At 45.8% G+C, this 15,543-nt stretch overlaps 1 protein-coding gene and 1 long non-coding RNA gene across 5 annotated transcripts in view; one reads left to right on the top strand and one right to left on the bottom strand.

The window, feature by feature from the left end:
• LOC109458498 (uncharacterized) overlaps positions 1-10,682 on the bottom strand; it is a 48,418-nt gene extending 37,736 nt beyond the window's left edge. For 2 of the 3 annotated variants that reach the window (XR_012492265.1, XR_012492267.1), the window contains exons 1-2: positions 10,377-10,682; positions 8,519-8,607 (exon numbers count right to left, since the gene is read on the bottom strand). This is a non-coding gene — a long non-coding RNA (uncharacterized LOC109458498). The remainder of the gene's footprint in view (positions 1-8,518; positions 8,608-10,376) is intronic. The other variant, XR_012492266.1, reaches the window with a different exon arrangement.
• A 93-nt stretch (positions 10,683-10,775) lies between these two features.
• MAP3K14 (mitogen-activated protein kinase kinase kinase 14) overlaps positions 10,776-15,543 on the top strand; it is a 40,253-nt gene continuing 35,485 nt past the window's right edge. The window contains exon 1 of one of the 2 annotated variants that reach the window (XM_019752318.2): positions 10,776-11,002. The gene's annotated coding sequence lies outside the window, so the exon portion shown is untranslated. The remainder of the gene's footprint in view (positions 11,003-15,543) is intronic. The other variant, XM_074319659.1, reaches the window with a different exon arrangement.

The following is a 15,543-nucleotide window of genomic DNA, read 5'->3' as shown; positions in this document are numbered from 1 at the left end:
AATTGGGAAACATTGCAAGTCCAGTCGCAGTTTTCAATCTTAGTTGCAGGGCGCGCAGCCCACCATCCCATGCGGGAATCGAACCAGCAACCTTGCTGAGAGCTTGCGCTCTAACCAACTGAGCCATCCGGCCACCCCTAAAGTCACATTTTTCATTAAATATTTTTTATTTTGGAAAATATTGTTATTTTCACAAAAAAGATTATTTATACTAACATCTAATGGGTTTGTTATAAGTATTTTTAATGAATGCATCTTTTGAATTTTCTGAATTTTAACTTCTCATATCTTAAATATCAAAAATATTGCAGTAGTGATCTGGAGTCAGCTTGCACTGGCTTGGGAGAGTTCACTACACACATCTCGTGGCACTTCACATTCTCTTACGTCTGGTTAGAATCTTGAAATTGGCCATGGTGGAAGTATTTATACCACAGGAATTGGCAAATGCTACAAATCAGGATTTTTCCCCTGCAGAAAACCAGTTAGTAGACATTACACCATCAGGTATAATCCACAGAAACAAAAGCTCTCTGGGGTCCTCAAACATCTTTAAGAGTACGCCAAAAAGTTTGAGAACCACTGAGTTCGTACTTATAAAATGCTTAAATCAGCGTCTGATACATGGTAGGTCCTCAGTGATTAATTATCCGCAGTTAATCTCCACCAGATTTCAAAGTTTAAAGATTTAACTGCTGCTCATCGACAGCCTTACTTTTTGTTGTTTTCTCATTTTCCAAGCTCCCAGATGGTCCTTTGGTGCCTACAGCTCTGTTTGCCTCCACCCCCAACCAATCTCACCCCTCCATTGACCTCTGTCCCCTCTGATGTCCCACCACGAAGGTTCTCTCCCCCAGGGCCCTGAAGCAACACACACCCTCCATCACAGCTGACAAGTGCAGCTTCAGACTTACCACTATCTACTTGGCATAAAAAAACACATGTATGAAAAGCACTCATTTACATTTGCAACCACCAAGCTAATTGTTTGTGTCTTTAGCTAACAAGTTGTGGGCCCACTGGTGATTGTGGGGATTGGTCAGAAGGTTCTGGCTTTGAAATCTCCTTGAGGGCCTACTGGGGTTTTGCTGTTTCATCATACTATATTTTAAGAGCATTATTGAGCAAGCCTCAGCCAGATTATGAAAATTTGACTAAGGGTGCTATGTGAACGCCCCTGGCAGAGGTGTCTCAGACTATCTCCAGAACCATCAATGACAAAGAGGTCGGGGCATCTGGGGAATTCAAGAGAAAGAGATTTTCTGAAAGAATGTTCTCTAATTGATAACAGCTCATTAAAATAACAACAACCAAAAAAAAACTTTCATGACTGAACTCAGCAAGTCTAAGCATCAGAATTACCAAGCGAATAACAAACAAATAAGCTGCCTAGGAAGAAATATGGAGGCAAGACCATTTCATCACCAAAGATGAGTGAGGATACAAAATTAAACGTCAACTACAGTTTATATCAGTGATTTCCTAACCTCAATCATTTGAATATCACCTTCATGGGTTTTTTTCCACCTCTGAATTTTATCTGTTATTATTTACTTAACATTCTTTAAATTGACTCCTGTTTTTTTAACTTAAATTATTTTGAAAGGTATCTTCATGCTTTGAAAGGAACCTTCATATTTTGACTCTAGATGAAAAATCAATATCATTTGCTATATAAAAATAAATCCAATAAGCACCAAACATTATTCAACTCTAGCTAAGCTCACCAAAGGCTCTAATCCTGAGACCACTCTCTATCTTAAAGAGTTGGAGAGGAATTAAAGACATTTGGCACTAAAGTGAGACTTTCTCACCAAAGTGATATATTCTTCACTTCATTAGAAGGATTAAAGGAAAGGTGGCTGCTTCTAGGGATTTATCCTATGGCAGCTTGATAATGCAAAGTCTGTTGTGTTCACTGATCTACCCCTGTGCCTAGAGCTGGCCTGGTACATACCATGTTTCCCCGAAAATAAGACCCAGCCGACAATCAGCTCTAACGCACCTTTTGGAGCTAAAATTACTATAGGACCCAGTCTTATTTTACTATATTATAGGACCAGGTCTTATATAATATAATAATATAATACAATACAATACAATACAATACAATACAATACAATACAATACAATACAATACAATATAATAATATAGTACTGGGTCTTATAGTAATTTTTGCTCCGAAAGATGCTGATTGTCTGGCTAGGTCTTATTTTCGGTTAAACATGGTAGTAGGTACTCATTAAATATTTGTTGAATGCATGGATTAATTAATATGCAAAATGAAACAGGTACAAAGATATTTACTACAACAATTCTTATAATAGGAAATGGTTGGAATCAGGTAGGTCCATCAATAGGGAACCAGGTAAACTATGTACCAGCCACACAACGGAGTCGGATGAGGCAGCTTTAAATGTACTATATGACCTCACTGATATATAAAGTGAAATAAACAATGTACACAGCAGTTGTGTATAGCATTTAAAAAGAAGGTATGTGAATTTATGTGTTTGTAAATGCATAAAACATATCTGCAAAAATGCACAAGAAACTGGTAAGAATGGTTGCCTCAAAAGAGGGGAAACTGGGGCCAGAGGTGGGAGAAGCACACTTTTTTGAAATGTGTACAAAGCACACACATGAACTATTCAAGGAAGTGACACTGTAAAAAGAAAAGAATTGGAAAGAGAGCAACTTTCTCAGAGGAGATCCAATGTTACTTGGAGCTGTGGACCACCACACGTCATCGAGTGTACTACTGGGGAACCATGTGCCCCCCTTGGGGAAGCCGTGTTTTATAAGAAAGCTCAGTCAGGATGGCAGACTCTACGAACGCACACACTGACATATGTTCTAATCTCTGAATCTTAACACCTGGGTTTTCCCTCCACCTAACTGGAGCATCTTTTATCTTTACTGGGTAAAATACACCTTGGTCATGACCACCTGTCAGCACAGCAGTCACGTAATCATGACTGACATTCCTGGCATCATTCTCCAGCCCATTAAGTCATTCATCTCCTTCCACAGCTTTTTCCAGGTGAGGTTCCCTTTCTCAGAAAACAGGAGTGGCACTCTCAGCTGACCTGGGCGACAGACCTATCTTTCGTTACTGTTTCCATGTGTTACACAATCCCTCATAAGCATAAGCGTATTACATATTAAGGCTTGATACAGTGTGATTTCATTCTGGGGCCGTGTATCATTGTTGGGAATTCTCAAGTGGGTAAATTTTACAAATCTCATCATACTGGTCAGTACTGCACGTCACAGAAACCCAACTGCAGTGGCTTCATCATGTGGCCAGTAGCTGGAGGTCGGCAGTCCCTGGGGGATGATAGGCAGTCCCTGGTTGTACGACAGTTTCAAAAGGCCATCGGGGACTCAGAGCCCATCTAGCTTTCTGCTCTGCCATCAGAGAATTGAGGTTATCATTCTTACGCTCAAATACTGGCTGCTACACCTCCTGGCAGTGGGTCTGCATTTCACACTGAAAAAGGATGACAAGACAAAGGACAAAAGACAAAAGGGCACGTGCCAGCTGGGTTGGCCCTCTTTAGCAAGTTTTCCCTGAAGCCCTACCCAGGGACTTCCATGTACATCTTACTGGCCAGACTTTTATCACATGACCATCCTAGCTGCAAGGGAGCCTGGGGAAGCATTTAAAACTGGGCAGTTCACCACTATGAACAAAATTAAAAATTCTGATCTTAAAGGACAGGAAGGATAATCCATGAGCAAAAGATATTGCAGTATTTTAAACTAGCATTATCTTAGCTACTGGCATGCAGAGTTTATCCACCCTGGTAGTGAGGGAAGGGAAGGTGTATTTTATTCCTTTTTATATCTTTCACACTTCTAGCATAGAGTTGAAATTGAATGTGGGACATATCTGGGAAAACAGCGGGGCAGTAAGGTCACCTAAGATGAAATCTGGGAAGCCAGATTCCCAGCTCGTACTTATAACAAGCTCGTACTTATCAGGAGGCAATGGGGAGCCACTGAAAGTTTTGACCCAGGGAGTGACATAACAGACAATAGGAAGGATTGGAATGGAAATAGGAATGGAAATGGCAGGAAGCAAGAGGAAATGATGAGACCTCATGAGGGCAATGGAAGAAAGGTGAGGCTCAGGAGACCACAGACACACAGGGCATTACAGAGATAGAAATCAACATGGCTTAGGGTAAGTCGCAAGACGTGATGGAGACCCCTGGGCTTGGTGGTGACGTCATTAACAGAGAGGTGGGCGAGGACCAGGTTTGAGGCACTATAGTGAGCTGCAAATGCCTGGTGGCTAGAAGCAGAAATGCTTTATGGGCCCCTGGAAATTCCAGTTCAGAGCTCAGGATCAAGGGCAGAGCTGAAGGTGTTAACTTGGAAGTCAACAGCCAAGACAGATACATTATGTCCAAAGCTGACCTTCTTCTTCCCAGACCTCATGGTCCTGACCTCAGCAGCAGCATCCTGGACTCACCCCTCCCATCTTCCATCCATGCCCTTCTCAATTCTGCATCTCTCTGTATTTTGCTAATCTATTCTGGTTCCCCACCCCCTTTCACTGCCCTAGTGCAGCCCCCATCACTTCGCACCTCGTTTACTGCAAAGCCCCCAAGGGGCCTTCTAGTCTGTAGCCTGCACCCCCTCAACACACAACCCTTTCACATTAAACAGAGAAATGTCTAAAATTCCATTCCAAAAAAAATTTTTTTTTTTCCTGGTGCAGCTTAAGTATGGTCTACAAGGCCTTCCGCAATCCAGATCACAGCCTGCAGGACCAGCCTGAGGATCTCTCTTTCCTCATCCTTTGCATCCCATACTCAAGTCCCCAAATGTGCCTTGATATGTCCCTTGTCTCCATGCATTTGCTCTTCCTGCCTCATTCACCTGGCTTACTGCTAGTGTACCTGGCAGTAATCAGCTCAAGCATCACCTCCTCCAGGAAGTCTTCTTTGATCTCCTCTGTGTTCTTACCTCATCCAGAGCTTCCTTCTACCCTTAACATTGTATTGCAACCTTGTCTGTCTCCCCCTTGAAGGCAGGCCTATGATTCATTCATCTTTCTCTATCACGGGGCTGAATTAAGTCCCTGGCACATAACAGGTTCTCAATTCATGTTTGTTGAATGAGTAAATGAAGTTAGGAGTCGATGAGAACTCCCAAGGAGAAAATGTAGAGAAGTGGGAGGCTCAGGACTGAAACTTGGGGAGTCCCTCAATCTTTAAGGAGAAGAAAACACACAGAAAGTACAGTATCTCCGAAGCCTCAGGAAGAGGATGGGCCCAAAACGCCAGTCATCTTTTTACTGTCTCCACAGTTTTGCCTTTTCCAAAATGTCATATAGTTGGAATCAGAGTACACAGCCTTTTCAGATTGGCTTTTTCACTTAGTAATATGTATCTAAGTTTCCTCCATGTCTTTTCATGTCTTAATTGCTCTTTTCTTTTTAGCGCTGAATAATACGTCATTGTCTGGATGGATCAAATTTTATTTATTTATTTATTTATTTATTAGTATGAAGACAAAAGTAAAAAGATCAGTGGTTGCCAGGGGTTGAGAGGGGAGAAACGAACGGATAGGAAGGAAGGAAGGAATACTTTGTATGATGCTATAATGGTGGGTACGTGTCATTATACACTTGTACAAACCCATAGAATGTACAACACCAAGAGTGAACCTTCGTGTAAACTATGGACTTTGGGTGATAATGATGTGTCAGTGCAGGTTCATCAGTTGTAACAAAGGTACCACTCTGGTGGGGGGTGTTGACAGTGGGAAAGGCTGGGCACGTGACGGGGGGGGGTACATGAGAAATCTCTGCACCTTCTGCTCAATTTTGCTGTGAGCTATTACCGCTCTAAAAAAAATAGTCTTTAAAAAATGCCAGTGACTGCTGGAATATTTTCCCTTCTAACACCCCTTCACCTTTTGGGCCTTCTCTGAGCCCCCTCCACTAAGTTAGTCCCCCATTATCCTCTCCCACCCCGTATTTGTGCTAGTCCTGGGCTGTGTGGCCTCTCATTGGTCCTCACCTTCTCTGTTCTGCACCATAGGCGACTGACCCCTGCAGCCCCACCTGCCTCCCTACCCCCCATCTCCCCCCACTCCCGCCAATGAGAAGCTCTGGCAGGAGACCAGACAGTGGAAGGAAATAAGAATCTTCACCCTCTCGGTCTTGAGTGGTGTCCATGGATCTGATTGTGTCTCCTCTGTGGTTTCCAATTCTTCCGGTGACGATGGCCCCCAGCCACTGATTACACTGCTCCTCTGTCAAGTCCCGCCAACCCAGGCATTGGAGTGGATTCCTGGTTACCTCGCCATCTCCTGCTGGGCTCCTCAGCCCTTCCATCCTCTCTGTGACCAATCCTTGCACTCAACTCCATGTCTAAAAACTCAGAGTGAGCTCTGATTCCATAGTTATGCCCTGCCTGATACAGTACACTCTATCCATCCTCTCATCATCCTCATCACCTGGAATGACTCCGTCCTCATCGGCAGCCACCTGTTCAAGGTCTATCCACGCACTGGATGGGAAGCTCCCGAAGGGCAGGGACTGGTCCGGAAGTTCCACACTCCCTCCCAGGACCTGACACAGTAGGGTCACATTTGTGGCTGGAGCATCACCTCTCTGGTTGGCCGCAGATGAGAGCAGTGATAAGGTCATCTGACTAGGTGGCAATCAGTGAGTGTCCATGGAGAGAAGAGGTGGTGGGCAGAAACCCGATTGCAAGGGGTACATGCAAGGGGGAGATGAAGCAGACACCAGGAGTTCCAAGAAGTGTGGGAGTCGAGAGAGTAAAACACGGTTGGACCAACAGCGTAAGGGAAAGCCAGGACAGGGGAAGGATTTTTTTCTTTGTCTGTTTTCAGGCTGCAGAGACTTGATCACATTTGGAGTTGAGAGGAAGAAGCGAAAGGGCAGGGGGAGTTGAAGTGCAGCAGATGTGGGGAGCTCGGGGTGGAACACATGATGTAAGTGGTCTCTTAGGAGGATTAAATCCACCAGAAGGGTTAAGGATGGTGTGGACAGAGGATTGGAGGCAGGGAGGTGAGTTAAAAGGGGATAACCAATCAGGAAGTGAGAAGAATTTGAGTCAAGCTTTAACCCAGGGCTCCCTAAGAAGGCTTCAAAGTTGGGACGGGTCTCAGAAAGGTTATGTCCAGAACCTGCTCTTGGTAAGGTCAATTTTACCCAGTGCCCCACAGAGACCCCCACCTTGTCATCACTATCCTTTGCAGAGATTGGCACCTCTTCTCATTATCCATGACACATGGCTCCTCCTCTTCTCTAATAGCTCTGTGGTTCACCGTGCCCCCTTCCATCTCCCCATGGTGGGCAGAATTGGTGCGGGGTAGTCAGGGTCCAGAATCTGCATGCAGTGGTGTGCTGATAAATGTTTAACAACCAGCTGGGGCGTGAGTAGCCCTGGTTTATACTGTTTGTCAGTTTCTATGATGTCAATACCCCCAACATGTCTAATTTCAAGCTACGAACATGAAATGGTCACTGACCACAGGGTAGGGAAAGAACTCCAGCACACCACTGCCTGAATCCATTCCCTCTCCTGCCTTCCTCGCCCCTCCATATAACTCTAGACTGTGTAACAGCAATGGGCCAGAGAGGGTAGTGACAGTACCACAGCTGCAGCCTTGGAGAGGCCCCTGATGGGGAAAATAAAACTACCTCTTTCGGGAACATCTACTCCCAGCCCCCAGTCATCTTTGATCTCAGCCTCACCTCTGCATTCTTCTCAAGTGTAATTTCAGGATCTCACAGGTATTTGGGGCCTGAGATTGACAGACACTCAGATGATTCACTAGCCACTTTCTCACTAAACCTGACTAAACACCATGAACTGTTCTGGCTAAGCCAATAAAAACCAGAATATAATTTTCTTCTTCCCAAAACAAACAGAAACGGGAAAATGATCCAAGGATAGCATTCTTTTACTGATGTACAAAATTCACTCACTCTTCATCATTCTTCTACATAACTGAGAGGCAATTGGCTGCTTGAAGCCCAAAGTTCCTTTGTACAGTCCTATATGCAGGAGAGCAGGGGCCCTAGGGTCACATCTGGTTTGAATCCCAAGTCTTCTATGATAGCAAAGTGACCTTTGGCAAGTTAGTTCTCTCTGAGCCTCAGTTTGCTCATCTGTGAAATGGGGATGATAATAGTACATACTCTATGGGGTTAGACTGCAAGAGTTCTCAACTAGGGGCAATTTTTCTCCCTTGGGGATAGTTGGCAATGTCTGGAGATATATTTTGTTGTCACAACTGGGTTTGGGGGCGGATGTTCCTGTCATCCAGCAAGCACAGGTCAGGAATGCTCTTAAATATCCTACAATGTATAGGACAGCCTCCAAAATGTCAATAGTGCCAGGAAACCCTGGGCTAGAGTGAATATTCAGTGAGGTTATACACACAAAACACTTAGAAATATCTGGCTTATTTTTTGTAAGCTCTCAAAAAACAGAAGCTGCAATTCTTTTTGGAAGAGCACAGTCTTACCTTTCTATTTCCAGACTTGAACCGTTGAGGTGGGATGTGGAATCCTTGAGTGTTGAGAACCTGGCTCACGGCTCCAGATGTGAGTCACCCTGTGAATGTCGATTTATTTTTATTTAAAGCAGAGCTGAGGCTGCACAAGTGACTCAGGGCTAGAAGCATTCCCAGGTTGTCGGGACTTAACTAGCTGGGCTGGGAAGAAGTAATTTTGCCCTGAAGCTCTCCTTTCAGAAGGTGCAAGCATTCCACGACTCACAGACTCCACACGTGGTGCTCACTTGTAATATGTGTTGTTGCACTGTTTCTCACCTCACTCCACACATGGTAGGGCTTGGAAAGGCCTGAGAGAAGGAGCCGAAACCACAAGACCCTGCTTATCCCATATATTTTCCTCACTAGTGTGTAGTGGTTTCTTCCTCTCTGGCAGCCTGATGTGAAATTCCTTCTTGGGAGTTGTAGCTTTGGGTCAACACGTTCACTCTCTCCCACTAACACACATTAGTGTTAGTGGATAGATTTAAAGGCAGACAATCTCAACAGGGCAGGTGGGGGCAGGCAGGGACTCAGAGAAGTGTTAAAGGAAGCTGGGTAAAGTATATGGGCTCTGGGTGTCCTAAAGAAGATTATAGAGAGAGAGGGCAAAGACAAGCCAGGGAGCATCTGCAGACTCTGGGCCTGTGCCCACGTCTTTCCTGAGAAGTGGTGTGCCCAGAGGCAAACAGGTGGTGGGAGAGGCAAGCCCGGCATCCAGGCTTGCTGATACCAACCTGTACCCATCATCCGGCCAAACTCCGCCTCTCCCTGAGTCACTGAAATGAAAAACTCTGGGGTTGGAAGGAGCTTTAGGGTCTACCAGCTTCTTGCTTGCCCACCATCTTGCAAGCTGGTCAGTGGCAGAGACAGTTGATGTACCGGACACTGTCCAGCTCCAAAGCATGGACTCTATCAGGGTCACAAGCTCGAATGCTTCAGGGGCCAGTTGATATTTAAGGTTAAATGGTAGAGTGTAAGACAATAGGGGCAGGGGCTGTGAGGAACTGCAGGCTCTGTCCTAAGGCATTCAAATTCAAATTTAAAAAACATTGGACCAGCCAAATAAAATACATCTTTGGCCTGAGTAAGTGGGTGAGGCCCTTAGGTTGTGAGTTTTTGACCATTACCTAAATGAATGGTCTTCCCTATCCCCCAACAAGGGAGATGTCTGTTGGTTGCAGAGCTCTAGAAACAGGCTTTGAACTACCAAGAACTGTCTGAAAAGTGGTCCTGAGCAGGCCTTTGCTCCAACACTTCCAGTGGTGAGGTGATCCTTGCTTCCCAAGACAGCCTTGGATGGGGCCTACCTACCCCCACTACTAGAGCCAGTTACCACACCTGCCTGCTGTGGACCATTGATGGGGGTTGGGGTGCCCAGGCAGGGACATATCTTCCATTTTGCAAACTTACACAGTTTGGGATTTTTTTTCCTTTATTACAAATAAAATACAAGCTTGCGGCAGAAACACTGGGAGATACAGATAAGCAAAAATTAGAAAAAATATCCATACCTCCCCTCACCACCTTTCCCCATTTAGGAAGAAGCACTGTTGACACCTTGGTGCATATTTAGACTTCAGATTCTTTTTTGCATAGGGAAAGCACCACTTTCTGGAACTGACCTGTAAACCCACTGCTTCTCCATCTGTGGAGATCTCATCAGACTCAGTTTCAACACACAGGTCTGACCTGTGTAGGCCCTTGGCTGCCCAAGCTTCTCGAAGGCAGGCACTAAAACCTGTCTTACTCGTCCTCAGGGACTCTACAGCGCTGGGCACACAGTAAGTGCTCAATAAAAGTATTTCCAATCGTCCCTGGCCCCACTTGCCTCAGTCTCCAAGGCCTCCAGTGAAGAGGAAACAGAACCTGGCCTGGGGGACGAGCGCCTCGCTGTCTCCAAGGTAACCGAAGTCCGAGGCTGGAAGTGCTCACGCATGCGCACACTCACTCTTCCTTCCCGTAACCTCCAGAAGAACGCAACCCGTAAAAAAAAAAAAAAAAAAAAAAAACTGCCAGAAGCCGAGCGCGCATGTGTGGTTAGACAGAACTCCAGCCGCCTCCGCCTTCTGTCAATCTGTCTGCCCAGCAGTGTCTTCATTATAAACATTGTCCGGAAACAGTGCCCATTTCTGGAAACGAGGCCTCGCTAACCAATCGTTGCTAGGGGCGGGACACGCCGGCTCATTGGTTAGATTGGAAGAGTGGGCGGGGCCAAGGGTCGAGGTGCGGCCAAAGCTAGGAGGCGCGAAGCGAGGCAAACTTGCAGCCGCCGGGGGAGGCGTGGCCCCAGGGCAGCCGGGAAGAGGATAAGGGGGCGGGGTCCGAAGCTGGGGCGTGGCGACCATGGGGCGGGGCGACCGTGGGCCCCAGGCTCAGCGGTCGGCGACCAGCGGCGGGAGATCGTAGGCAAGGGGAGCGCGACAGTCGCTGGTTGAGGAGATCGGCGCTTGGCCGGTAGGTGACTGAGCGGGATCCGGGGCTCGGAGGAGGGAGCGCCAGGGATGGGTAGCCCCTCAGACCCGGGACGGTCTGCGATTTGGCCCGCAGCCCCGAAATAGTGGTGGTCGGCGGCGCGGCTGGTCGGACCCACTCGCGCGCGGGCCCTCGGCCCTGGCGGCCGGCCCCCGGCGCTCCCTCACTCACACTGCCAGGGCCACGGTCGCACTCCGTGCTCGCCCCGCACCCCCACAGGTGACACGTTTGCCCGAAGCGTGCGCGGGGGCGCCCTGCTTCCCTTTCCCCAACACCCCACTCGCCTGCGCTCAGCTGCCCCCACCGCCAGGCCTGCCCCTCCTGTTGCGTTCCCTGGGTTTCCTTAGGATGGGGGCTCGCCTCGGCACCGGGCAGAAGGTGTCTGATGCATAAGTGCGCCCTGTCCGTGCGTCCTCCCACCTGCCCTGGCAGTGAAACCCTCAGGCCTTCCCTGGGAAGTTCTTGGGTCACACACCCCGAGGCGGGGAGAAGGAGCAGAGCCTGCGGTGGTATTCAGAGGAGCAGTGCTGGCCACTCGCACCATCCTCCTGCTTCCCCTGACTCCTCTGTAATTTTTTTTTAAACTTATTTTAGGTGTGTTTTTCTAGGACCCATCAGCTCCAAGTCAAGTAGTTGTTTCAATCTAGTTGTGAAGGGCGCAGCTCATAGTGGCCCATGTGGGGATCCAACCGGCAACTTTGTTGTGAAGAGCATCCGGCTCTAACCAACTGAGCCAACCGGCCACCCTCCTCTGTAATTCTTATGTCCACTCCGGGCTTTATCTGTTGGCTCAGATGTAATATTCTCATCTTGGAAGCCCACAGTGGCCCCTGGCAACCTGCAGCCACCGGGCACCAGGCAGAAAGAAGCCACTTGTACAGTGCAGAGAGTCCCACCTGCCCAGGAACCTCCTTGGTGCTGGGTAACTTCAGTAGAAGTGTTTCCTTCCTTGTTAAAGTTAAAGTGTTGCTCTCAGTCCTAAAGAATGAACTGGGAAATGAGTATGAGAGAAAGGGGAGAATGAATGGAGAAAAGGTACAGAAATCAGTGGTGTAAATGGCAAAATCACTTTTGCTAACTGGAGACAGTGAACACCAGTGACTCGATTAAGAATGCTAAAAGCAAGTGAAATGAAATGATGAGAGGTGGGGCTTGATACAAAATAGCAGTCTGAAGTTTATTCCAGGAAAAATGTTGAAAACCCCTTGACTAGAAACATGGTCGTTCTGAAACATTAGAGGGAGATAGTATCTTAACATTAGTGATGTGTTTTTTACTAAGTATCTTAGTATCTTCATACCTGTAACCTCCTTTTTCCTTTAGACGTCTGTGTGATAAGATAGCATTGTCCTGTTTTATAGATTAGGCATCTGAGGCTGGGAGGGAGGAGGGGGTATAGATCTTGCCTAAGGCCTCATAGCTAGGACTCAGGGTGAACTTGAGCCTGGGCCACTGGAAGCTTCCTCAGGCTTCTTTCCTTGGACCAGGACCACATTCTGGGACTTTGATACAGGAAGGAAGGAGTAGTGTTTGGTGCAGTATTTATCCTCTTAACGTGAGAGGACAGGTGCTTGTCTTACTTACAATGTGTTTGGATTTACTCTTGGTGTTTTTTTTTATTTTAAGTGTTGTCAAAGTCAGTTCCTTTGGTGCAGCGATGCCAGACCTCTGAGTTTCTCAGAGACACCTTTAGGACATCCTCATTTATTTTGAAGGGTGTGGTGAACTTCTCAGAAAGTCTCAAAATAAAAGTAATAGTGTCTGATTTTCATTTGAGAAATCCGTACCCAGGTATATGTCCCAGTACTTTTGTGAAATCAGACAGCAATAAGTTGCCAAGCTTTAATCATCTTCTGACTGTTTGCAGATTATAAGGAGCAGTTCTGAAGGGTTTTTTTTGCCCCTGGTATTGTCTGTTAGAGTTTGTGGGAGCAGTACCACAGACAAGGGACCTTGCCAAGTGAGCCTTCATCTATTAAACAAAAATGTCTGGTTGGCCGTTTCGCCTCAACAGATGGAGGTTTGCTTCCTCATTTTGGTTCTCCTGTTGAACACTGACTTCTTTGTGAGCTGCTTGGAGTGTTTGTATATCATTTAATGTTGAGAAGCAGGCTTGCCCTGATTGGTTGTCCAACTCCAGGGAACTGTTGTGATTTTTTTGGTGCATGATAACAGTTCATCCTGGCCAGGGTCTGGTGAGAGATCTATAGAGATGTGAATGAGGTAAAGCTTCCTCCAGGGTTGTTTTCTTCATTGTTGGCACCCTCTTAAGAGTGTCTTATCACTGTGGCCTGTGAAGTCACTCTGAATTTCCTATTTTTTTTCCTGTCTCAATGGATAGCACATGAGCTTTCCTAGCAGATCTGCCTGACGTGATGAAGAGCTGACAGATTCATGCTGGCTGACCTGACAGATGTTCTTTCTGGGAGGATAGTTAGGACATCTTAAAATCAAATTCAGTCCTAAATTAAAAGTAGAGGTCAGCTTGATATACTTACAGGCAGCATATTTATACCAATGACTGCCATCATCTCAAAGCTGCTGTTTTTTTTTTTTCCTGGCAAAAGGTTAAAATGCAACTAAAATTCTGCTTTCATGATTAATAAGTCACTACCGCAGTTGTGTCTGATGCTTCCTGTTTGCCCCATTTTAGTATTTCAGTTAAACTGGAAACATCTGAGCATTATGGGCACTTTTGACGGCACTGATGTGAAATTGGCGGGAAGGGGGACAATTCCATGTCAGTGGATTTGGGGAACTCTAAGGGTCAGTCGGCCCCTCCGGCTGTGCACATCGAGATCGCTAGGAAGGGAAAGGAATGGGGGTGAGCATCTTCAAGGGGGAGGAGGGGGAGCATTCAAAGTGATGCACGTGTGAAGGCTTTGCGTGTACTTGGTGGTGCTGACTGAAATGTCGAAAGCAGTAGATTAGAAATGGAAGGCCAAACGTAGGGCAAATTATGTAGCAGAACATTGCAGTTGAGCTCAGCGAGACATTGAAGTATGTTGGCTATGGGAGCCTTCATTGTGGGCTTGTCTTACTAGCTGAGTGACAATGCAGAGAAAAGTCATTTTTCCTCAGTGGCCTGTGCACCCTTTTTTGTATTCTAATTTAAAGGATTCTCTTCCTTTCTTGCTATTTTATACCCTCTAATCTCTTGTTCTCCTGATATAAATCCCTTGAAATTGTATGGCATTGAGAGTAATGGTACTTTGTAACTATTCTTTTGTATTTTCTCACAATACGCATATAAAGAGAGACAGAGGGGGATCGAATATGTGGTGATGGAAGGAGAACTGACTCTGGGTGATGAACACACAATGGGATTTATAGATGATGTAATACAGAATTGTACACCTGAAATCTATGTAATCTTACTAACAATTGTCACCCCAATAAATTTAATAAAATAAAATTAAAAAAAAAAAAAAAACAAGAAAAAAAAAAGAGAGACAGAGACAAAGATCAGGACATTAAAGCCTTGTAGGAGAAATAAAGTGGATGAGATTACTCAGGAAATCAGTGTCATGCCCAGAACCTAAACCCACATTTCTTGACATCTAGTTCACTGCTTTTTCTACTAAGTTACTCATGAAAGAATAACTTGTTTTTCCCCCCAAAAAAAGTCAATTTCGAAACCAGCATAGCTGCTTTATCTATGTTTCTATCTATCTATCTATCTATCTATCTATCTATCCATCTAACTTAACAAGTATTAATATTAATAAGTGTCATTAATAATTATTGATATCTGTTATTCATAATAATCAGTAATAAAAGGCTGAAACATGAATAGCACATTCTCTATATGGGTCTGCTCATCCCCATTTTACAGATGCAGAAATTAAGGCAGAATGGTGAAGTGATTTACCCAGAGTAGTAGAGCAAGTCCATGGTGTCTCCATGTCAAACGTGGGGATTCAGGTTGTCAGGTCCCAGTCTGCCATTGTCTGCCGGTGTGACCTCCAGCAAATCACTTCACTTTTCTAAGCATCGGTGCCTCATCTGTAAGTGGGATCAAAAAATTCATGGGGTTGTTTTGCGTAGAAAATGAGAGGATATCTGTAAAGGGCTTAGCTCAGTGCCTGGCACATAATAAGCCACGGAACATGACAGCTGTAAATGTTGTTGTTTGGCTGTAAACGTTGTTGGTAGTAATAATAGTAGTAAGAACAGTGTAGTAGCTGCCAATTACCACATTGACTCGACCTGTTTTCTGTTAGATGATGTCAGGAGTTCAGACCGCCTGACAGGGCAGAGTCGTTTTCTCAGTAGGACCTCCAGGGGGACGTTTCTTCTGTCAAGACATTTTAGCTGTCAGGTTCGCCCTGTCTTACACTAAATACTGGCCTCACCACCCTCCAAATGAGCCTTAAAAGGCCCAGACTCTGCCCGGTGACAGTTGGTAATCCTAAACCGAGGGCACCCTTGGCCCTGCCAGGACTCTGAGTCAGAAGCAGAGCTGAGCCTTTCTTGCGTCCTCCATGTGGTGAAGTGGGTCCCAAGCTTCACTCTGGAGGAGA

The sequence above is a fragment of the Rhinolophus sinicus genome, linkage group LG15 (assembly GCF_036562045.2).
Source record: "Rhinolophus sinicus isolate RSC01 linkage group LG15, ASM3656204v1, whole genome shotgun sequence".
Lineage (NCBI taxonomy): Eukaryota > Metazoa > Chordata > Mammalia > Chiroptera > Rhinolophidae > Rhinolophus > Rhinolophus sinicus.
This window is presented reverse-complemented; position numbering and strand designations above follow the sequence as displayed.